Below are 26,327 nucleotides of genomic sequence, written 5' to 3'. Positions count from 1 at the left end.
CACTAATAGGCGTGGCATTGCCAAGCGCGTAAGGCGTGCGACTCGTAATCCGAGGGTCGAGGGAATATATTTTATTATGACTCCTGTTCAAGTTTATTTGGATAATATCTATTGCAGTGTGGAATCTCAAAGGAATAGTGTAAAGAATCTGAGTTGTTTTAAGCTTAATTCGACCTCCTTAAGTTTTCTTGCTGTAACATTTTCCAAGCCCTTCCTTCATATCTGCCTTTAAAAAAAATCCAATGTTTTGCGTGCGCGTTAGTTAAAACTTGCGGCTTGTGCATGTTACAATGCATTAATTAGAAACGGCAACGTGAAAGGTTCTCGATTTTTAGGTTGCTTATAGTTACTTGAGTCGCTATTGTTCAACGTTACTCGGGTTTGCTGTCTCAACATTGATTTTGCGAATATGTTTTAGCAAGTTTTAACCATGGAAGTTTGGCATGGTAGATTTTTCCTGACAAAGTGAGTATGTATTTATCATTTATTAAAAATGAATATAGCACTATTTAACATAGGTTTGCTATTCCTGGATAGTTGGTTTTAAGATAACTGTTGTAAATGTTGTTCATAATTGGGATTTGCATTAAGTGTTTTCTGTTGTCTAATTTACATACAATATTGATGTCGTCCTATTCTAGCAAACACTTATGCACAGCTGTTTAAGAACACAAGTGTCATGTAGACCTAAGGAGACAAGAATGTAAATGGCTGTTTTCGTAATGGATTAAACTGTGTTTTATTACCTTAGAAGAGATGAGTGAGATTGTTTTGTTACTGCTCACCGTTTGTAACATGCGACACTGATTAAAGTCGATCATTAAATTTTGATAATATAATCCTTGCCTTAAAGCTGTCCTTTAAGAATAAGTTTACATTTTATCTATAGTAGTTGCATAACAGTCCCTAATTTGGCAATGTAAGACAAGAGGGAAGGCAGCTAGTCATTACCAGCTACCGCCAACGTTTGGGCTACTCTTTATCAACAAATAGTAGGATTAAGCGTGGCATTATAACGTCCCTACGGCTAATATGACGAGCATGTGTAATGTGAGGGCGATTCGAACCCGCGACCCTCAGATTACGAGTAGAATTATTTAACCACCTGGTCATGCCGGGCCGAGGAAATAAGGGACAAAAATTATATTTTATGTGGAAATGGAGTAACAGTAGAGATTTGTATGTTGAGAAAATAAGGTAGATACTATTTTCAGTAATTTTTGTTTATTCTTATGAGCTTCTTGTTGTAAGTTTGAATAATATAATATTTACATCTTGATTTAACTTGTTTCTTTTTTATCTACAGTATTCATCAGTTTTATCAGAGTCAAAATGGAAATTTAAAGCTCATGAAAATATTATAAATTATATTTCCAGTCTGTTGGTTCATTTTCTAGAGTCGCTCGTTGCAGGCTAAAAAATTGAATCTTTATTATTCACTTTGTGGCTGTACTTTTCGTGACGATCTTTATTACAAATGAATAGTTTTATTAGTTACACTATAACAAACGTGTGTTCTTCTCATTGGCGGGATTTTGGCCTAATTAACCAGCTTTGACCTCTTTCAGGGCAAATATCCATGTAAGTATCCTCATCAGCATTCTTGTGTTTGCGTTTAACGTTTTTAATGTTTGGTTTTGAAATGTCTTTCAATTAAATAAACAGTTCGGTATATGCAGTCAACGTATTTCTTTATTAATTGAAAAACATTTTACGTACAAAAATCTGTTTTTAAATGTTATCATATTGGCCCAAATATTGTGTGGGTTTTATTGTCTTGTAATAGGTGTCTTTATTAGATATCTTTTCTAAAATAAATATTAATAAAATATTTGAGTTCTACTTCAATCATGTATGTAGTAGCGATCAAGATCACATTGTAGATCGTTTGTTGTTTTTTCTTTGACAGTTTTTCTGAACGTAATTTAGGAATTATGAAACAGTTTATTGGCTATGGATTGTATAATTATTTATAAAATTTGGCGGTGTACTGCGAGGGACTTTATATGCTCTAGAAATTATTGAGTTTTGTATTTCATTAATGTTATTAGGTGCTATGTTTAACCATGCTGGACTTGCTTATTCTAGGATTGTTTTATATATGTTTCGTAGATATTTATTGAAATATCGGGTGAGGTTCTTTGGTTTTACCAGTTGGACTTCTTGAATAATTTGTGTTTCAAAATTTTGTTAGTATATTATTTGTATGTTTCACCCACGTTAGCTTCGTATCAAAAACTATACTAAGGAATTTTTGTGAAGTTGTGTTTTGGAATATGTTCCGTTTATGTGCAATTTTGGAGAATCTTTTCATGTTTTGTTTGTCTTGTGAATATTAATAATTGATGTATTAGTACGTTTATTTTTATGTAATATTTTTGGAAGTATTCGTCAATATTATTGAATAATGGTTGTACATTTGTCGCTGCTATGAATGGAATGGGGACACTTTATTACTTATAAAATTTAAAAAGTTGGTGTTTAGTTTTTTCATTTGGTGAGCAGCGAATTCCTGCTACTATAACATTAATTTAATTTTCTGTTTGCACATCTATAATAATATATTCATTTGAGTAAGTTTCTGTACTCCCTGTACGATCAGTTCAGATTATTATAACATCAGTATGCTTCTGTTAAGGTCATTATTATTTGTTCCACCTTTTATAATCATTGAATACCCTTTTATTTTAAATATATGTGTTACATATAGACATGGTTAATTAAACGCAATTATGACTGGTTTGAACAGTATATTTTGGCACATTAAGTTGTGTAGCAATACCGGGAAAAGATACACGAGACTTGTATTTTACAATAATTCGATTTTTTAAAACACTGGACAGTTGTTTCCTGTTCACCATGATAAACAAGCAGATAATGACGGAGACGGCGCTAAATTGCAGAAATACATTTGTTTGCTGGCTAAATTCCAATAATTATGAACCCAGTGTCTAGTTCTGGAATGGTATAATGTAATTTATTCGCCAAACTAAATAAAATTTTTACGGGAATATCAGTTTTTTCACACGTTCTAAAATGTACGAACACTTTCACCTCCTCCTATTTTTGGTTATTTGTTTATAAACATTTTTTTTGTCTTTTAATTTACAAAAACATTTATGTAAATGTGTATTAGTATAATATTTATTATATATTATACTTCTATTAGCCCACTCGTGATAATTATGAGGAAAAAACAACTCGGGACGCAGGTGTACGAACACTTTTTTGTCGTAACTGTGTGCTTGTTTGAGCTTCCACAAGAGTGTTTTCGATTTTCTCTTTATTTGTTGTACTGTTTCATCTGGCTTTCTCTTGTTGTTGTGAAAATTTCTACTTCTGGTTTTTCACGTGTTTTTGTATTTTTGACTGCTATGACGTAGGTGTTTGTTTATTAAGCTACAGTGTTTGTAGTAGTGTCGTTGTTTTTCCTAATGGGCGACGTTGTTTCCAAGTTTAGGAACCTTCTGACCTCAACAGATTATTAAAATAATGGCCTTCGGATGCATTTGAAAAGGTCATATAACAATAAACTCCCCAGAATCAAGGTCACAATGGACGTGCACTACCACCTAGACACAGACAACATAAAGGAGACACTGACATAACAAGAAATCAATTTTACCAAAGTAGAGAGAATTATACCAAACGTTGCAAAATCTTCACCAACGAAGTAAAAGTAGAAAATGATAATGCACAAGGCATTAACAAAATTAATTAATAATGGTATCAGTGTTTTGAATGTAAACTATAAGTCGTTAGAAAATACAAAGATTATATTTACACTTCTACAACAAACAATTGTATTATTGAGACAAGCCTGGTTGGGGGAGGACATATTACGTGTTATTCGACAAATAATATAATACTTTAGTTTTATTACTAAAACTTTTTTATCAGTGAAGTCTGTCCATAATTATAAACATATAAGACGTCCCTGAACAGGGCGTGTCCATTGCTAAATCCTTTCCTTAAATCGTTTTATTTATACGTTTAATTAAAATCCCTTTCAAACTCTCAGGTCATAGAGCATCTTTCCATATATATATGTGTGTATAATATTATTTGAATTCAAAGGTATGTAAGTAACCTTTCTAAAAACTGTACATTATTTTGTTTCATTTTTAACATGGACATTGCATAATTTACTTATCATCTTCAATTTACATTCTTTAACGATTGTAATAACAAATGTGAGAAAGTTAAAATGTACCTGAAAGAAAGTGACGTTCAAAATACAGTTCATTATACATAATTTTAGTTTAAAGACGAATTGATGTAATCTACAAATTCAAGTTAATGAAAAAACGAACGTTTCAGAAAAAAATGTTCATGAATATTGAAAGAGGACATGTATGTTTGCTGCGTGGAAAGTTATTTGATTTTCAAATAATAACGACAAATATATAGAATCATTCAGTATATTTATTTCTGCATTTTTTTTTAATTAAAGTCAAATCGAATTCGATACATGTCAAGAAATGTGAACTATTTGAAAATTTATTTCTTCATTCACTTTCATTCTGTATTGTGAATCAACTCACCAGGAATAAAAACTTCGTTATGAAACCAGTGTGCTCTTAAAAATTCAGAATAATTTATTTACCCCACCACGTGATCTGAAAGTAGAAAATAAAATATTAGATCAAATTCAGCATTTTGAGAAATACAAATTGTAAAGTATAGTTACATGTTACTCTTTGTAACTAGATCGTAACATTCACATGTATATTATTATTATTATTATATATGTGTATACATGGTCAACGACATAGAGAATGCCAAGAAAAAGATGACTGCACAAAACTTCATTTTGTGATCTCGTATTTGCTTAAGAAATTCTTTTCAGAATAGACGTTTCTTGAGATTTTTTTTAGTACAGAATTTATAATTATTCTACAATGTGGTAAATCATTCTACGAAGTAAACTTTTGATCAGAAAAAACAATAGTTTTGAAATAAAAAAATAGTAGTTTTAACGAATTGTTAGCACACTTTTTGTGTTATGATGCGAGTGAATTAACACCAGACCTTTCGCTGCTGACTGAACTTTTATAAATAAGCATAAACACGTCCATTCCTGGAAGGGAGGCAGAAACAAGTATCCTTACCTATAACTTGAACAATGAAGGTCAACTGGTGAGACATGACCTTCCTACAACAGATCGTAGAATTATTAGTTGATACTACAGTGTATCTTCAATAGTCATACTTGGTGTTTCTATTTTTATTAATTTTATGTTATTGAAGCCTTTCATAGCCGTCTTGTTTAGCTACTTACAGGTCTAAAAGCAGTATATATTAGTCGCTAAACAATACTTGCTGTTAAAACTATAAATAAGTATTATGCTAAAATAAGTTAAAATATTGCATTCTTCGCCACAAAATAAGAATTTGTTTACTGAGGTCACACAAAAAGATTAAGAAAACTTAAAGCTTTGTAGTTGTACAGTATACATGTTGGCACGATATTCAACGATAATAATGTGTAATCTGCAGACGTGTTTGTGTATCATACTATAAAAAAGATAGTTGCAGGCCTGTGGGCCTCGTACCTAGGACGAATTATTCAAAATATCAGATAAGAGTATCGTGCTGTATACAAAACATCCTGATTGTGAAACTTTTTACAATGAAAGTCACTCTGTTCGACTGGAATCAAAATTTACCGTTTTAAGACAGATCATTTCACGATGAAGCGACATGGACTGTGGCAATATGTGGAGCACCATAAACGTTTCAGTATAATGTACTTTCTGTAAGAAGTATCTTGAGAATCGTCTTGGTTTCATCTACGTTTTTAAAAGCAAGACATAAGCAGGATTTTACCCCTCGTTGGTTTGCATAGCGCTTTCTCAAAGTCAGGTAATTTATGAAGTATGAACATTATCTATGATCTATGTTTTCTAATACAAGTAAAATATATATAGTATTTTTAACATATGTTATGGTGTAATTATGTATCAGGAAAAATAGTGTTGATAGTGAAAAGAATGGTGCTTGTAGAAAGGAGACCGTTGCTAAATCACTTTAAATTATATGTTTATTGACATACGCCATTATAAATACAATATATTTAAAACTATATTCAAGGAGGCCTGAAAGGTTACCTGCGTTTATATTGAAGTTAACTTAATATTTTAAATAATGAAAAAACTTGAACGGGTTCCTTGTTCATAAGAATTTCAAAACTGACGATTACATATGGACCTCTGTATAATTCATTTAATGTTTGAAAAATACTGTGTGTGTGTGTGTGTTTTTCGTATATCAAAGCCACAAAGGGCTATCTGCTCAGCCCACCGAGGGAATCGAACCCCTGATTTTAGCGTTGTAAATCCGGAGACATACCGCTGTACTAGCGGGGGGCTTGAAAAATACTGCTGGCGTATTAAAAAGTGGTGCCCAATTGAACTGTTTTTTTTGTTTTTTTTTGGTGAAACTTACTTTAAATATTTAATGAACGTTGTTAAGATAAATATTTTCTTTGAAGAGAACTCAATAAACTACTTCATTTATACGTTCCAAAATAATGCAGTTTGAATTTTCAGTTCATAGAGTAATTTTTCTTTTCATGAAATTATTAAATACGTTAGAATTAAAATTTATACACACTACATCATAATTTTTAGTAACCCAAAGATTTTTAATTGGAGTAATTTTTTGTTAAATACGAGTAATCTGTAAGATTTTATTTTTTAAAATTTAATGTCAGATTCACAGTAAGTTTGACTGTAAACCATCTCAGACTACAGATAAATTCTAAATTATTGCGAGTTTTGTAACAAACATTTGAATCATTTAATTTATTAGAATCAGAGCAACAAGTAAATTTGCGGTAGGTTTCATAAGAAAGACAGATTAATTACAAAGGATAGTTACATACTAGAGAACGTTTTGTACATAAATCATAAGTGGTGTTTTCGTTTTATCCGTGGCTCATAGAATGGCTCTGAGTTTTGTACTTGCGTGTGTGTGTGTTTATGTTTTTTCATGGACAATTTTTTTTATACCTCTGTCATCTTATGATTGATTCAAGAACTAATTTCAGTTTTGGACTAACGATGTCAAACTCTCTCGGTTTATTATTTAAATGCCAGGTCTGAGATTATTTTACTATAATCCTACCTGAAATAGTTACAAGTGTCGTGACTATTGAAGATCTTTTTCTTGTTTCTGTGCACAAGAGATAATAAAATAAATAAGCTTTTGGAAAATTTCATTGTTAGTGTGATTCTCCAAGAACATTTTGCTTTTGTTGATAAAGTCTCCAAATTCTTGTTCTTCTCTTGGATGGATTTTGTAAAGAGAATATACTGCTAAGATGTTTTAACAGAGATATAAGAGTACAATATATGAAATAAAACCAATACATTAGTATTTCTTCCACATTATCAATTGGATATTAAAGGTCTCGCAGTCAGGTTGTACTATACCTTTGACATGAATAAAATAAGTAAAATATTAAATAATAAAATGTTAACTTCATTCGTAGTAGAATTGAAAGGTCTGTCAAAAACAAAAATAATTGTTTTGTTTGTTGCAATCAAACTCTACATTTCTTTAAAAATCTATAAATTTCGTTTTGTATATAACACGAACATTGCACACTTCAGTTATCTTCAATGTACATACTCATTAATCATTGATAAATACAAATGTTTCGTCCAATTAACCTTTATTCTGAAGAAAGAGATAAAACGTACATAATAGGAAGTTACATTCAAAGTATAATTTACAATTTATGACTTTTGTTCAAAGAAATGTTGATATAATTTAGAATATTAAACTTAAAATGTTTGAGTCTTTAGATAAATCATTCATTGAAATTAAAAGAGGCGCGGAAGCTTGTGATGTGGAACGTTATTTGAACTTTAAACAGACGAATGTAAACAACAGCATCCAGTGTAATTATGTATGTTTATTTGCAATTAAGTACAAAGATACATAATAGGATATCAGTGCTCTACCCACCATGGTATCGAAACCTGGTATCTAGTTGTATGTGTCTCCAGACACATGTCGCTGTGCTAGTAGGGAGCATAATGTTAGTATTTTTTAATTAATGTAGGTCAGAAAGGATTCGGTACAATTAAAGAATCTAAACTATTTTGAAATTCATAATTCTTGTTTACTTTCATTTTATATTTTGAATCTTTTTATAAGTTTTACATACTTTGTGAACAAACCAATGTGTTTTTGAAAATTCAAAAGGTCTATCCACGCCATCTTTCCTGAAAATAAAAATAAAACACTTTGAAAACACAACCTATACATTTTTAGTAACGTTATTTTTCTGGTAAAATATTGCAATTGTTATAATAATACATAAATAGAAGGAGAACAAAAAGTGAGCTTATATCGAAAATGTTGTTAATTTATTATATCTTTTATTAAATAATAGAAAAATACGTAAAACTGTATTTTTAGACCGTACTCGGCGAGATCTGCTCATATATGATCTCAAATCTGTAGCTTTCATAAATACATAAACGTTTCATGATTTAGTTACGTATTCTCATAAAACGTGATCTTCATCTGTCGTAGATTCTTTCATCTTATTACCATTAGCCTGCAAAATGATTAAACATGTTTCTCTACAAGTGTGAAGTCGTTAAAAAGTACCTTAGAAATAAGAGAACTGATGATATGAAATAGTCAGGTCAATCACCTGTTATCGATCCGATTGAAAAATAATTGGCTGAGTTAAGCTGATTGAAGAAAGATCGCAAACCAAACACGGAATTCCCCCAATTAATGAATTTGTTTTTGTTCCACTACTTCAACAGAACATGGTATTTTACATTTTCATAATGTTTTCCTTCCTCTACCGTCAGTTTCAATATTAAAGTGAATGACAAGATTAGCATATAATTTGTTTTACAGCTTAGAGCAATGCTCCACGTCAGACTATCTTCGTTCTGTCCACTACAGAAAGTCGATCCCTGAATATTTACAAACTTACCCATGCCACACTGGAGGACAATGTTATATTACAAAGTTCTAAATTGTTTTTCGCAAAGCAATCAAATGTCTAAATGCTGTAAAGTTATTTTAGTAAAAACTGCCTATTTATATTGAAGACTGAATCTTATGTATTTGTGGACAATCATTTGATCGACTTTAAATTCGACTAATTTTTTGCTTTAGCTCTTTGATGATTTAACGACAAAATTGTGGGTCTATAACAATAAAAAATCGACTTTCGATTCCCAAAGTGGACATCGCACAAATAGAAAACATTGTGTAGCTTTGCACATAATGATATATTTTGTCCTCAGGCAGAATATACAAATGTATTGAATACAGTTGTAGGTGAACCGGATAAATAAATATCACATAAATCATTATACTGAGCTTTTTACTTTTGTTTATTTCCTTCAGTGATCACATTTTATAAATACTTTATAACATAACTAATTATTCTCCACTTTTTCAAGATGCTGTCTTCTTAAAACTTCATTATCATTTGTTGACATTCTTCTACAAATTAAATACCAAAGTATATTAAACACCATTTAAGGTGTCTTACTTACAAAGTAAACATAATATTGGAAAATTATAAGTTCAGTTCACTAAAATTAATTAGTTTATTATTTAAGTGTTATGTAACAGCTTGTTTAAAATCAAATATCTGAGCTTAGCAAGTAAAGGAGCCACATTTTTTATTCTATCTTTATGCGTCAAATTAATAAAAATATGTTATCTTAACTTAGAGCTGAAAACGCACCTTACAAATTGGACAACAACGGTTTGGAGGCGTAAAAGTTTTTCCACTTGGACAAGACGATGGGTCAACGTATGCACATCGAACTACTGCACAGTTTAGTCGTTTACATTCAGCTGACCAGCTAAGTGATTACAAAGAAACAAAGGTTTCTAATACATGTGTAAAATTATTATTATACCGCTATAGTGTAACATTTAAGGACGACAGTGACGTTGGTTGGTCAACGAGGATGTTTATCTACTAAACTATCTGTAGGCCTAGATACACACACACATAAATACACACTCAAAGCCAGATTATATCATTCAAACATTTATCAAGCCTTTCTTTAAATTCTCTTAAATTTACTGTTTCCACTGCGTCTGAAGAGAACCCATTTCAAGAACCAATTATCTTGCAAGAAAAATAACTGTCTTAGATAAAGACGACTCCTAACCTGCAAAGTGTTGAATTTATGTTTTGTTGTCTTATCAATCTCACGATTAAGTTGGAAAGAATGTGGTGCATTAACATTGCTAGTTCTCATAATAATCTTAAGTACCTTAGCTATGTTTCTTCTAGCTCTTTAATTTTCAAAACAAAACAATAACCTGTTCTTTTATAACAAATTCTACCCCAGGTAACATCTTAGTAATCCTTCACACCATTTACAACAAAACAATGCTTTTCGTAAGATAATGAGAGTCTAGTACTAGACACAATCCTACAGACGTAACATAACGAGTGACGTATACAATGAAATTCTAACCTCTTTAGACAAATTAAATATTTTCTGAGAAACAACCTAAAAGACCAATTGCCATACATCTTACACACACTCAACCATTACACAATATTTATTTTCTTCTAGAACACTGTTAATATAATTCCCATTAAAATTATTCTACCAAAAATGAACAAAAGTTCTAATAATTAGTGACAATCTTATTTGACTGAAATCTATTTTGAACAGTCCTTTCTTTTCTCCATCTAGCCACTTTCACCTTAATGAGCCAACTAACCCCATATAGACTCAAATACACACATACCATTGAAACTAACTTGGCAAATTTTTTCTAAATATCAAGATGCGTCAAATTCATACACTTATCTTAATGTAATAAGCAAAACCTCTTTAAAAATATTAAAAGATTTAAGGAAAACTTTCTTCTACTTAATTTTGCACTTTATTAAATGATGTTGAAAAACCTTCATCATTAATAACTCAAACATATAGCTACAGGGTGAATACTTACCTCTCTTGAAAACAGAAGCAACATCAGTCAACTTATAATCGTTTGTAATCTGCCACAGGTAAAGATGACACAATTAACAGAAAGTGACTCGCATGTACAACGTGTAACCACCTTTAAAACACTTGGAAAAATGTTATCGGTCGGAAAACACTTAAAATCATTTAATTTTCTCGATATTTTTTTTTCTGAAAGAGTTAGTTTTAGTCTACTATTAGGTCCGAAAAACGAAAGTGGTTATGAGTGTATAATTAGATTACTTAATGTTCGCTGAAATTAAATCTTATTTTTTGAAAGAAATATATGTTTAAACCAATATTATATTACACCTTATGTTACACTTTCTAAAATAATTGCAAGTAGTGAACTTGTAGCAACAAACTAAAATATTTTCATTAAGGTTTCCAAGAACTCATTTAACCATTAAAGAAAAGTAGTTGGATGAATTTTCAAGTTGCATCTTAGCAAAATCTGTGCAAATAATTTTTGGGAAGTCCTATAATTATTTTCTATATATAACTCAATGTTAGTAAAATTACTAACATTCAAGTTTCCCGACTATAGTTGTATTTAATAAACGTGACTTTTTTTGTTTTTGAATTTCGCACACACTTAGACGTGCTATGTAGAGGGAAGGCAGCTTGTCATCACCATCCAACGCCAACCCTTTGGCTACTCTTTTACCACCGAATACTTGGACTGACTGTTAATTTATAACGCCCCTTAGGGCTTAAAGGGTGAACGGAGATTCGAACCCGAGACCCTCAGATAACAAGTCGAGTGTTTTTAATCACCTGGTGCCAAGCCGATGGTTATTTTTCTTTATTTGCTGCTTCTCTCAAGTTTCTTAAAATAACTGGAAAACTTACAAGCGTTCAGGAATAGCTTAAACTTGGCAATAAGTTACATTAAAAGAAGAACAGAATTCATAGAGAACACTAGCTAGAGAAAAAGTTAGGAAGAGGTCAGTTACTTGACAAATATTTCGCTTGTTTAATAATTATTGAATTTAATTGTATGCAATTACTTGTCAGAAATATTTGATGGTTGTAGAAATGCAAAATCTCTGCTAATAGTTATAGAATAATCCATCTATCCTTTAATTTTATTTTTCATTCTTTGTATCTTTATTATCCTTTGAAGGATACCAAGAACTTAATTATAAAAATGTAAACTGTTATTTTTAGAGATTTTGAAGATGTAATTATACCTTAGAGAAAGAGGTGTATCATAATTAGGAACTGGTACATATATAAGATCTCAGTACTTTTCTGAGAAAAACATTTCACATCGCAAATGTTTGCTTCAAACTATTATTTAAGTTTTGTCATCCTTTATTCATTGTGAAATATTTACTAGGAAATCAAACACGTGATATACTTCAATCCAGCTTTCGCAATTCCAGTCGTGTGTGTGCGAGTGTATTCGTGCATGTATTCATTTTTACCATAATTACACATACATAAATATAATTTACACTAATATTTTCTTTGTACGATGTTATCCGATCTCCGCAGAAAGACTTGCTTGTTTGGTTTAGCAGTTTTCGGATCAGAATTATCACCAAAGAGGGAAGGCAGCTAGTCTTCACCACCCACCACCTACTCTTTGGCTACTCTTTCACCAACGAATAGTGGAATCGACCGTAACATTATATATCCAACACGGCTGATAGGGCGAGCATGTTTGGTGTGATGGGAATTTGTACCCGCAACCCTCAGATTACGGCTCGTTTGCCTTTACCACCTGGCCACGCAGGGCACAATAGAAATGGAGAATTGCTGGTTTATCAATATATTCCATTCTACCTATGTCATAATGACTTGCTATCCGTGTTTATATTAGTCGTTAAACTCAATATATATATCCTTTGTTTTAAAGGAAAATTCATCCATCGGCTTCTGATGAGCTTCTAAAACAGTTTCCATATTCATTTTTTTTATGCGAGAAAAAACCCACCCTGAGCAGAAAATGTTTTTTTTTTCCAAATTGCTTACGCCTAAAGTAAATGGATAAAAGACCTATTTTTCTCTTCAAACTTTGCTTTTGTGACCTGGGTAATGAAATTTTCAGTGTTACCCATTTTCCATAACATACCAGGCAGATTAAGTGCTGATAGAGAATTTTCTCGAGCTTACAAGAAGATAAGAATTTTCAAGATTGTTGTTGAACTTACGAGAATTTTCAAACACATTTAGAATTTTCTAGAATTTTCCATAGTAATAGATATTCAAGGGGCTCACCACTCACCATTTCAGTTTAGTTCTAGCTTTCTAAGCGAACACCTAGATCTATGCGATTTTATCAGAGATTACATCAAGAAGCTACAAGCATTCTTCAGACGCATTCTTCTATGTATGTGGCCAAGTTATCAAGACTAGAGCGAAAAAGTACTCTGAGAGCATTTGTTAAAATGTTCGAGTCCTACAAGGCATATTTTGACGTGCCTGTTGAGTGTGAAGACAAACCCTGGGTACCTCATTTTATCTGCGAGCTCTGCAAATAAATCTCTAGAAGGTAATACGCAAAATGTTTGTTTGTTTGAATAGAAAAAAATTGATATTATACAAATTAAACCTTTTAAAATTTAAATATTTTAAATTTATTTTTAATTTCCAGAAGTATAAAAAATATTACTATTTTTCACGAACCTCTTACACTAGTTGTGGATGAAAAATTTATTCTCCATAATAAAAATTGTATTTTACTCCCATACAGAATGGTACATGGAGGAAAAAAAAAGCCATTAAGTACGCTATTCCAAGAATTTGGCGTGAACCTAATGACCACTCAAGCAATTAGTGCTTCTGCATGAGGGCCCTCCAAACCGTAGGGCTGGCAAGAATGCATCTGCTATCAAGTATCTGGACCTTCCATCACCTATTGCCCCAGTACCACACTGCCTTGGGCTCCCTGTACTCACTCCGCCAGAGGGAAAGCAGCCATCCTCAAAAGAGAGCAGGAAATTAAAGAAGGAGGTAGAGGTTGAAGATCCAGATAACAGTTTCAGAGGTGCAGCTGGTGAGAAAAACTCATATTATCCCAAACAAAGAGACCTCTATGACTTGATCAGAGATCTTGGTCTAATAAAGTCGAATGCTGAGACTATTTGGAGGGTGATACGTTAAAGTGATTTACATTACATTCGTAAATCTCGAAAACTACTCACTTCTAAACATTTTTGTATATCTTTAGTATATATACACGTAAATCTTGATTCACATGTTTTATTCAGATCTTATGCAGCGCTATGAGGCTTTAAATATTTTTTTAAATATATGACCCCCGCTAGAACAGCGGTATGTCTCCGGATTTGCAACGCTAGATGTAATCTAGCCTAATGTAGATTTGCTATAAGAAAACACTACCGTCAAAACTCATGTAAGTGAAAATGTGCAAATTCGCCCGTTTTTACATAGAAAATAGGTTAAATTATAAATTTCATTATCCAGGTCACAAAAGCAAAGTTTGAAGAGTTTTATACTTTTAATTCACTGTTAGGCTGCAGCAGCGTATAAGATATATTGTAGATATTGATAACTTAAAGACATTGTGACGAGTCATTTGCGATCAAGACATTCACAAAGCTATGCATAATGGTTGTCTTAATATGCCATAGGCAATTTTTTTTTCTAATTTTATAACTATAAATTATACAAGTTTTCTGTATTACGTATTCAAAATTAATTATTTTAAAACCAATCTATATGATATGAATAGCTTTGCATTATGAAACACCCAACAACAAATTCAAATAACTTACAGAATGACACAAGAAAACGGAAAGCAATGTCAATGAATCCTCCATACCTTGTTACTGCTAGAATACACAGAACAGAGAGCATGAGATGATGGACTTTCATTTCAAGACTTTGTAGTTTCTTTATTCCTTCCTGGGCAAAATAAGTATAATTAATATTTACAAAACGTGAAAATAATGACCTATCACAATTTAAGAGATCAAACGTTGTAAAACGGTTGTTCTCAACTTCATTTTAGGATAATTACTGGTTAGATTACTAAATAATTTTGCTTAGTTTAGAAAAAAAAACGAAATTGGATTATCCTATGTATCCATTACGTGCAAAGGAGCCCAGGATTCACTACATTTGAACAATAAATAATAACTTCGAAATGAGTGCAGGACAGGTGTTTGATAAAAATTATAAAATACCAGTGGTCTATTATTTGCTTCAAATGCTCTTTATGATTAAGAAAGGTCCTAATTAGCCAGTAAACCTCCTTTATATTCCCAAAACCCATAAGGACGCCTACCTTTAGTATGCCAATATTGATACCAATGGCCTTCGAGTATGATTGAATTCAATTTCGAAAACTCTGTTGTAAAATAAATTCATTATCCTTGAAATTTTAATTCCTAAATTTCTAAATGACATTCTGGACATGTCTTAGCCCCATAGGTACCCCAAATAAATAAGGATATGAAACACATTGACACCACACAAAGTCACATCGAATTCACCTGCCAAGGTTGGTTCTGCTATCTCCAAAATCTTCCGAAGAGTTTGATAGGAAAAAGATTCACAAACGCATTAAGTGATAATACAGGTATTAGTGTTTGTTTTTCAAAAATCTTCTAAAACGTTGCTTTGGTGAAATGTTGCTCATTAAACAATGGCAGGTAGTAAATTATGTAAAGTTTTTAACGTCTGATATCAAAAATAAGCATTAAGACCTTAATTTTGTTTGTTTCAGTGACTGTTTTGGATATAAACAAAAATGATTATATTACATTCATCTGGACTACTCTCCTACTAACCCACTGATTGCGACTGATCTTAGCGCGCGCAAAATGTTTGCAAGACGTACACAGTACAGATCACTCTGGTATTTAACTGCCGGAGGCGGATCGTACAATAAGGACGATCAGCAGTCAATGAGCTATTGGACATCTTGCTGCTGATTTTGATAATCTTACTCCATGACTTATCTACATGCTATACAAATAATCAACAGGCTTTATCAATTTGTATTAGGTCAAAAATAGAGCACCATTTGATTTTGCGAGGGACTGATACTGTTTTAGAAGCAGGTGCATTCATTGGGTGCACACACCTGTAGAACAAAATAGCTTTCTGGGTGTTTCTTATTGCACCAATTGATGTTGTGATTGTAAGTGAAATACTTATAGTATAACAGCTTGGAGTCACTGATATCCAATTGTCATGAAAATAATTAATCAAATGCCATTGAACCTGGTAAAATATACCAAATACTTTTGGTTCTTACAACGCTAAAATCAGGGGTTCGATTCCCCTCGGTGGGCTGAGCAGATAGCCCTTTGTGGCTTTGCTATACTAAAAAAAACAACACACACACACACACACACACTTTTCGGTTCTCGTACATAAAAAAAAAAATCATAATTGATTTAGTGTTTCTTTTACGACACCCCAGGGGCATAGCGGTATTTCTGTAGACTTACAACGTTGGAAACAGTGTTTCGATACCCGTGGTGCGCAGAGCACAGAAAGCCTGTTGTGTATTTTTGTGCTTAATTTAAAGTAATTTTTTTTTCTCTAAGGATTGAGATATTTCCAACATCCTTGTTCTTAGACACCGTTTAGACAAAAGGAACATTAAACACACATCCTGTCATTTTAAAATAATCTGAGTTTGCTACACTTTCCGACACTCTGGAAAGTCAGTCACTTTTTAGACATAACCTGATCTTGAAACCCATCGTAATATATAAACTCCATCTCAACTTTTTTGACAACACTGAAACGGTGGTATTATGCATTATTAGTATAACTACATATCTGAGCATATGACAAATCATAAACTATTTGACAGTTATTTTTATATTGTAGTCTAAAAATAAAATCCCCAATTCTATTAACTACTAGCACCACAAATACAGACGTACACAGACCTAGTTACACGCAATTAATTGCTAACACTGAGTAATCTGTTAAAGTATTCAAGTACATAGCAGCATCAAATAATATTTAAAATATTCCTAATTCGCATAGAGTAGAAAACCTGTTTCAAGTATAACTTTCATTCTTCACGATCACACATAAACTATTTCTCACGTAATATTTAGTTAACGTAAATGTACACGTGTACACAAGTTTAAAGGATTATATCAAGTTGGTCAAATTATCGTACGCTAAAATTTGAACTTACATAATTATTACTCAAAACAATAATTAATAAATACAACATACGATATACCAAAAATCCTACATAGCTACTACCATACCTCAATAACCTAAAAAACCCCTTCTCAAACAAACGTTGAAATGAATAACTTACACAACAACACGTTTACTAACATCGACTAAACAGCTTGCAGCTGCTTATTATTATAACAGAAATAATATAAGCGCCATCTATCTCAATAATAGTTTCACATTTAGTAAAATAAATATTAAGCAAATATCTGATGACAGGAAACATTTGAGATTATTTCCAAAGCAGTCACATTTTATAAATTAGTCTTTAAAATATTTTATAACACCAAACAGAAACATTATAAAAATTATTGCTTACTTATAAATATATCACAAAAAAGACTAAGGTCAGATAATATTTATAACAATATAAATAATGTTTATTTGTTTGTTTTATTTTTTGAATTTCTCGCAAAGTCATAACCACCCATCACCAATTCTTTCGCTGTTCTTTTCCCAACGAATAGTGGGATTGGCCGTCACATTATAAGTACATTTGATCTACTTTTCGAAAACATTAAACCAAGTAGAATAAGTTGGGATATGTTCAAACTTTTTTGAATTATCATAAATCTCATCCTTTTTGGGATTAAAAATAATAAACTCGATATGGTCAAATGGTTAGGGCGCTTGACTCGTAATGTGGGGGTCGCGAGTTCAAATACCCTTCACACCAGATATGCTCGTCCTTTCAGCCGTGTGAGCGTTATATGTAAAGATCAATCCCGCTATTCGTTGGTAAAAAAGGAGCCCCAGATTTGGCGGTGTGTGGTGACGGCTAGCGCAGATAGCCCTGGAGTTGCTTTGCGCAAAATTCTAAACAAACCAAACAAATCCAAAGAGTGAGGTGTGATGACGTTACTCTGTGAGAACTTGTGAGAAGAGTGAGTTGGAGCTAAAGTTTAAGATCTTTCGTTTTTACAAAAAAAAAGAAGAAAACTTTTGGAATTAAAATCCTCACGATATTCGAGTTCAATATAAAGAAAGTTTGCACAGATAGCCTGTTGTATCTCTCAACTGTGATGTGGCACAAAAAGTAAAATTGCACAATGATGCTAAGAATATCATGCGCATGGAAATGCTACATTTTCAGATGTTTCCTCCAGAAGTGCCACTATATACTAGTGTTTGTAAACTCACACTAACTCTTCTAAATTTACTACTTTAATGTCAAGTGCACTATATCCGGGTTACAAAGGATGTTATAGAACAAAACTCATCTCATCTGGAATACTAGTTACTTCCGCAAAAAAATCCATCTTTTGATGTAATAACATTTCATTAGTTCACTTTCTTACATAGTTTCATTAATACCTGTGATAAATGTGCGAAAAAGACAACATTGGCACCTCTGATGGTAATATGTGATATATGAGGAACCATGTGGTATGATACGCATGATACTTTGAGTTTAACTTGTACAATTTCACCCTCTTGTACGATACTGTTGGTAAGATAATAAAAAATGAAATACGACCTTTTATCTTCATAATCACCTTCTATATTAAAACAGAAATTAGTTATATTTATACATTGTTTAAATTATTATTAATTTGTCTGAAAATATTGTTTATTTTTGTCTTTTGAATGTGTGTTTCATGTCGTCGCACATCATGACTGGGAAAACATAAATGAATAAAAAGTGGTAATTTATTATACAAGGTTTATACAATCCATTAATATTATTTTCATGTGCCACTGGTGTCTCTTTTTCAGTCTTTTTGTAACGATAGTGGTTAACTGATAGGAATCTCATACAAATGTGCTTAAAACACCAACAGAACATATGACCAAAAACCACTTCAGATAGCAGACGTATTTTTGAAACAATAGTTAAAACTTTCCTTGCCGGTAGTTAAGATCACCCACACATTGTTAAGAAGCGCAATAAGTGGTTTCGCTGTTGTAGACAAAATAAATTTACTAATGTTTCACATCATTTTTAACAATTTCATAATTTCACAAGTCACAGTTGTGTATTTACTGCAGGCACGGCATGGTCCAGCGTGTTACAGCGTTCGAATCCCGGTTGCACCAAAGATGCTCTTCCTTTCAGCAGTGAGGGACAAATAATGTGTCGGTCAATCCCATTATTCATTGGTAAAAGTGTAGTCCAAGAGTTGGCGGTGGATGGTGATGACTAGCTGCCTTCCCACCAGTCTCACACTAATAGGCATGGCATTGCCAAGCGCGTAAGGCGTGCGACTCGTAATCCGAGGGTTGAGGGAATATATTTTATTATGACTCCTGTATAAGTTTATTTGGATAATATCTATTGCAGTGTGGAATCTCAAAGGAATAGTGTAAAGAATCTGAGTTTTTTAAGCTTAATTCGACCTCCTTAAGTTTTCTTGCTGTAACATTTTCCAAGCCCTTCCTTCATATCTGCCTTTAAAAAAAATCCAATGTTTTGCGTGCGCGTTAGTTAAAAATTGCGGCTCGTGCATTTTACAATACATTGATTAGAAACGGTGCCTGGCATGACCTAGCGCGTTAAGGCGTGCGCTTCGTAATCTGAGGGTCGCGGGTTCGCGCCCGAGTCGCGCCAAACATGCTCGCCCTCCCACCTGTGGGGGTGTTACGTTGTGTCGGTAAATCCCACTTTTCGTTGGTAAAAGAGTAGCCCAAGAGTTGGCGGTGGTTGGTGATTACTAGCTGCCTTCTCTCTAGTCTTACACTGCTAAATTAGGGACGGCTAGCACAGATAGCACTCGAGTAGCTTTGTGCGAAATTCCAAAAGAAACAAACAAACAAATTAGAAACGGCAACGTGAAAGGTTTTCGATTTTTAGGTTGCTTATAGTTACTTGAGTCGCTATTGTTCATCGTTACTCGGGTTTGCTGTCTTAATATTGATTTTTGCGAATATGTTTTAGCAAGTTTTTAACCATGGAAGTTTGGCATGGTAGATTTTTCCTAACAAAGTGAGTATGTATTTATCATTTATTAAAAATGAATATAGCACTATTTAACATAGGTTTGCTATTCCTGGATAGTTGGTTTTAAGATAACTGTTGTAAATGTTGTTCATAATTGGGATTTGCATTAAGTGTTTTCTGTTGTCTAATTTACATACAATATTGATGTCGTCCTATTCTAGCAAACACTTATGCACAGCTGTTTAAGAACACAAGTGTCATGTAGACCTAAGGAGACAAGAATGTAAATGGCTGTTTTCGTAATGGATTAAACTGTGTTTTATTACCTTAGAAGAGATGAGTGAGATTGTTTTGTTACTGCTCACCGTTTGTAACATGCGACACTGATTAAAGTCGATCATTAAATTTTGGTAATATAATCCTTGCCTTAAAGCTGTCCTTTAAGAATAAGTTTACATTTTATCTATAGTAGTTGCATAACAGTCCCTAATTTGGCAATGTAAGACAAGAGGGAAGGCACCTAGTCATCACCAGCTCCCACCAACGTTTGGGCTACTCTTTTATCAACGAATAGTAGCATTATAACGTCCCCACGGCTAATATGACGAGCATGTGTAATGTGAGGGCGATTCGAACCCTCGACCCTCAGATTACGAGTAGAATTATTTAACCACCTGGTCATGCCGGGCCGAGGAAATAAGGGACAAAAATTATATTTTATGTGGAAATGGAGTAACAGAAGAAATTTGTATTTTGAGAAAATAAGGTAGATACTATTTTCAGTAATTTTTGTTTATTCTTATGAGCTTCTTGTTGTAAGTTTGAATAATATAATATTTACATCTTGATTTAACTTGTTTCTTTTTTTATCTACAGTATTCATCAGCTTTATCAGAGTCAAAATGGAAATTTAAAGCTCATGAAAATATTATAAATGATATTTCCAGTCTGTTGGTTCACTTTCTAGAGTCGCTTGTTGCAGGCTAAAAAAATTGAATCTTTATTATTCACTTTGTGGCTGCACTTTTCGTGACGATCTTTATTACAAATGAATAGTTTTAATGGTTACACTATAACAAACGTGTGTTCTTCTCATTGGCGGGATTTTGGCCTAATTAACCAGCTTTGACCTCTTTCAGGGCAAATATCCATGTAAGTATCCTCATCAGCATTCTTGTGTTTGCGTTTAACGTTTTTAATGTTTGGTTTTGAAATGTCTTTCAATTAAATAAACAGTTCGGTATATGCAGTCAACGTATTTCTTTATTAATTGAAAACATTTTACGTACAAAAATCTGTTTTTAAATGTTATCATATTGGCCCAAATATTGTGTGGGTTTTATTGTCTTGTAATAGGTGTCTTTATTAGATATCTCTTTCTAAAATAAATATTAATAAAATATATGAGTTCTACATCAATCATGTATGTAGTAGCGATCAAGATCACATTGTAGATCGTTTGTTGTTTTTTCTTTGACAGTTTTTCTGAACGTAATTTAGGAATTATGAAACAGTTTATTGGCTATGGATTGCATAATTATTTATAAAATTTGGCGGTGTACTGCGAGGGACTTTATATGCTCTAGAAATTATTGAGTTTTGTATTAGTTGTATTTCATTAATGTTTTAGGTGCTATGTTTAACCATGCTGGACCTGCTTATTCTAGGATTGTTTTTATATATGTTTCGTAGATATTTATTGAAATATCGGGTGAAGTTCTTTGGTTTTTACCAGTTGGACTTCTTGAATAATTTGTGTTTCAAAATTTTTGTTAGTATATTATTTGTATGTTTCACCCACGTTAGCTTCGTATCAAAAACTATACTTAGAATTTTTGTGAAGTTGTGTTTTGGAATATGTTCCGTGTATGTGCAATTTTGGAGAATCTTTTCATGTTTAGTTTGTCTTGTGAATATTAATAATTGATATATTAGTACGTTTATTTTATGTAATATTTTGGAAGTATTCGTCAATATTATTTAATAATGGTTGTACATTTGTCGCTGCTGTGAATGGAATGGGGACACTTTATTACTTATAAAATTTAAAAAGTTGGTGTTTAGTTTTTTAATTTGGTGAGCAGCGAATTCCTGCTACTGTAACATTAATTTAATTTTCTGTTTGCACATCTATAATAATACATTCATTTGAGTAAGTTTCTGTACTCCCTGTACGATCAGTTCAGATTATTATAACATCAGTATGCTTCTGTTGAGGTCATTATTATTTGTTCCACCTTTTCTAATCATTGTGTACTCTTTTATTTTAAATACAAATACAAAGCGACACGAGAGCCATTCTTGGAAGCAATATCACGCTGGATATTGACGTGTGTCACCGTGAATGTATCAATAAAATGATGAGAGCCAGACCCGTTTGTAACTTTATTATTAGTTGAAGTATTTCTGTACTGTTGTTTGTTTTATTTACTTTTGAGTGTTCTGTCATGAATTCTGTAATTACAGTTACGACAGAAAGTGTTCGTAACCCCTGCGTCGTGAGAAGTTTTTCCTCATAACACTAAAAGTATCACGATTAGGATAATGAAAGTACAGTTTATTATGAATATGATACACACATATAAATAAAGTTTCATGTAAATTGAACGAAAAATAAACTGTTTATAAACAAATAACCAAACATAAGATGCTCAGAAAGTGTTCGTGCGTCTACTTTAATGGTCAGTTGTGTAGCCTTTCAGGTGAATTACTTGGCGCAATCTCTCCTCATATCCCTCCATGATCGTTTGACAGTACTCGACTGGTATTTTCTATCATTCTTCTTTAGAGAGGGCCTCCAACTCTTGCAAGTTTTTTTCGGATGACGTTGATGAACCCTGGTCTTCAAATCTTGCCAAACGTTTTCAATTTGGTTGAGATCGGGTGACTGCGATGGCTGCTCCAGAACGCTTATATGGTTCCTCTGAAACCAAGATTCTACATATTTCGATGTGTGCTTAGGGTCATAGTCGTGCTGGAAGATCCAACGACGCCCAACTGCAAGTTCCAAGCATCATTCTTGATATAAGTGCCTAATATATAAACGTACTCTTCTTTTTTCATGATTACGTTGACGCGATGAAGGCTGCCTACACCAGAAGAGCTGAAGAAACCCCATAGCATAATCGAGCCACCTCCGTGTTTAACTGTAGGGACGGTGTTCTTTGGAAGATTTCGTTCTCTCTTCTTACAGAAAATATTGCGAACATTATTGTGGCCGAAAATCTCGATTTTAGTCTCGTCTGACAAATAATACTCTTCCAATAGGTAAAGGGTTTATCTACATGTTTTCTTTCATACCTCAATCGTGCTTCTAAATGAACAGGCTTTAAATATGGAGTTCTACGAGGACGGCATGCTTTGAACCCAGAAGAGCGTAACATGTTAGTAACTGTAGAGGTGCTTGCTTCAACCCCAGTTTCCCTTACCAGTTTCTGTTGAACGAGGGTTCCTACTAACTTCTCTGAGAACCTACCTCTTTGTTCTCTCTGAAATTTTGGTGGGGCGTCCGGAACGAGGAAGGTTAGCAGTTGATGCTGTAAGCTTAAACTTGGCAACTATGCTTTGAACAGTATATTTTGGCACATTAAGTTGTGTAGCAATACCGGGAAGAGATACGCGAGAGTTGTATTTTACAATAATTCGATTTTTTAAATCACTGGACAGCTGTTTCCTGTTCACCAGCAGATAATGACGGAGACGGCACTAAATTGCAGAAGTACATTTTTTGCTGGCTAAATTCCAATAATTATGAACCCAGTGTTTAGTTCTGGAATGGTATAATGTAATTTATTCGCCAAACTAAATAAATTTTTTACGGGAATATCAGTTTTTTCATACGTTCTAAAATGTACGAACACTTTCTCCTCCTCCTATTTTTGGTTATTTGTTTATAAACATTTTTTTTGTCTTTTAATTTACAAAAACATTTATGTAAATGTGTATTAGTATAATATTTATTATATATTATACTTCTATTAGCCCACTCGTGATAATTATGAGGAAAAAACAACTCGGGACGCAGGTGTACGAACACTTTTTGTCGTAACTGTGTGCTTGTTTGAGCTTCCACAAGAGTGTTTTCGATTTTCTCTTTATTTGTTGTACTGTTTCATCTGGCTTTCTCTTGTTGTTGTGAAAATTTCTACTTCTGGTTTTTCACGTGTTTTTGTATTTTTGACTGCTATGACGTAGTGTTTGTTTATTAAGCTACAGTGTTTGTAGTAGTGTCGTTGTTTTTCCTAATGGGCGACGTTGTTTCCAAGTTTAGGAACCTTCTGACCTCAACAGATTATTAAAATAATGGCCTTCGGATGCATTTGAAAAGGTCATATAACAATAAACTCCCCAGAATCAAGGTCACAATAAACGTGCACTACCACCTAGACACAGACAACATAAAGGAGACACTGACATAACAAGAAATCAATTTTACCAAAGTAGAGAGAATTATACCAAACGTTGCAAAATCTTCACCAACGAAGTAAAAGTAGAAAATGATAATGCACAAGGCATTAACAAAATTAATTAATAATGGTATCAGTATGTGGTACACACAAACTAAGACATCATTCATAGTGGTAACCCAATATTAGCACTGTCAAAATTCGGGCACATCTCGATAGCTTATCAGGCAGCAAAGCTCACTATGTGTAGGGTATAAGGAGAATCATCACATTTCACAACGTAAGAATAGTATCATGAACCTAAATGCTGCAAATGTGGCGAACATCACACAACAACCTGTAACGGATGCCAAAATTATAAAATAAATTTGTGTTTTATGGAATGTATATGGCATTTGAATGACTCACAATTTTGAGGTAAAAACAACACAGTTATTATGGGCTCATAAAGTGAAAAAAGTTACCTGATGATTATTATTCCTGCATATGTTTAAACAATAAATCTATTTTGAATGTAAACTATAAGTCGTTAGAAAATACAAAGATTATATTTACACTTCTACAACAAACAATTGTATTATTGAGACAAGCCTGGTTGGGGGAGGACATATTACGTGTTATTCGACAAATAATATAATACTTTAGTTTTATTACTAAAACTTTTTTTATCAGTGAAGTCTGTCCATAATTATAAACATATAAGACGTCCCTGAACAGGGCGTGTCCATTGTTAAATCCTTTCCTTAAATCGTTTTATTTATACGTTTAATTAAAATCCCTTCAAACTCTCAGGTCATAAAGCACCTTTCCATATATATATGTGTGTATAATATTATTTGAATTCAAAGGTATGTAAGTAACCTTTCTAAAACTGTACATTATTTCGTTTCATTTTTAACATGGACATTGCATAATTTACTCATCATCTTCAATTTACATTCTTTAACGATTGTAATAACAAATGTGAGAAAGTTAAAATGTACCTGAAAGAAAGTGACGTTCAAAATACAGTTCATTATACATAATTTTAGTTTAAAGACGAATTGATGTAATCTACAAATTCAAGTTAATGAAAAAACGAACGTTTCAGAAAAAAATGTTCATGAATATTGAAAGAGGACATGTAAGTTTGCTGCGTGGAAAGTTATTTGATTTTCAAATAATAACGACAAATATATAGAATCATTCAGTATATTTATTTCTGCATTTCTTTTTAATTAAAGTCAAATCGAATTCGATACATGTCAAGAAATGTGAACTATTTGAAAATTTATTTCTTCATTCACTTTCATTCTGTATTGTGAATCAACTCACCAGGAATAAAAACTTCGTTATGAAACCAGTGTGCTCTTAAAAATTCAGAATAATTTATTTACCCCACCACGCGATCTGAAAGTAGAAAATAAAATATTAGATCAAATTCAGCATTTTGAGAAATACAAATTGTAAAGTATAGTTACATGTTACTCTTTGTAACTAGATCGTAACATTCACATGTATATTATTATTATTATTATATATGTGTATACATGGTCAACGACATAGAGAATGCCAAGAAAAATATGACTGCACAAAACTTCATTTTGTGATCTCGTATTTGCTTAAGAAATTCTTTTCAGAATAGACGTTTCTTGAGATTTTTTTTAGTACAAAATTTATAATTATTCTACAATGTGGTAAATCATTCTACGAAGTAAACTTTTGATCAGAAAAAACAATAGTTTTGAAATAAAAAATTAGTAGTTTTAACGAATTGTTAGCACACTTTTTTGTGTTATGATGCGAGTGAATTAACACCAGACCTTTCGCTGCTGACTGAACTTTTATAAATAAGCATAAACACGTCCATTCCTGGAAGGGAGGCAGAAACAAGTATCCTTA

The 26,327-nt window shown here is 32.5% G+C and overlaps 1 protein-coding gene and 1 long non-coding RNA gene across 4 annotated transcripts in view; both read right to left on the bottom strand.

Moving 5' to 3' along the window:
* The window catches only part of LOC143233240 (nephrin-like), a 313,070-nt gene that overhangs the window by 163,949 nt on the left and 122,794 nt on the right, over positions 1–26,327 (bottom strand). The gene's annotated exons all lie outside the window — the stretch shown is intronic.
* On the bottom strand, positions 7,902–17,335 carry LOC143233237 (uncharacterized). 3 transcript variants are annotated; one of them, XR_013018051.1, is made up of 4 exons: positions 17,192–17,334; positions 14,773–14,855; positions 9,731–9,851; positions 7,902–8,234 (listed from the first exon to the last, which is right to left on the bottom strand). It is a non-coding gene; the product is annotated as an uncharacterized LOC143233237 (long non-coding RNA). The 3 variants fall into 3 exon arrangements; XR_013018053.1 differs by having other exon boundaries at positions 17,245–17,311; XR_013018052.1 differs by lacking the exon at positions 7,902–8,234 and adding an exon at positions 9,354–9,483 and having other exon boundaries at positions 17,192–17,335.

This window comes from Tachypleus tridentatus, chromosome 12 (genome assembly GCF_004210375.1).
Source record: "Tachypleus tridentatus isolate NWPU-2018 chromosome 12, ASM421037v1, whole genome shotgun sequence".
Classification (NCBI taxonomy): domain Eukaryota; kingdom Metazoa; phylum Arthropoda; class Merostomata; order Xiphosura; family Limulidae; genus Tachypleus; species Tachypleus tridentatus.
The sequence above is the reverse complement of the archived record's forward strand: the minus strand, read 5'-3'. Positions and strand labels throughout refer to the sequence as shown.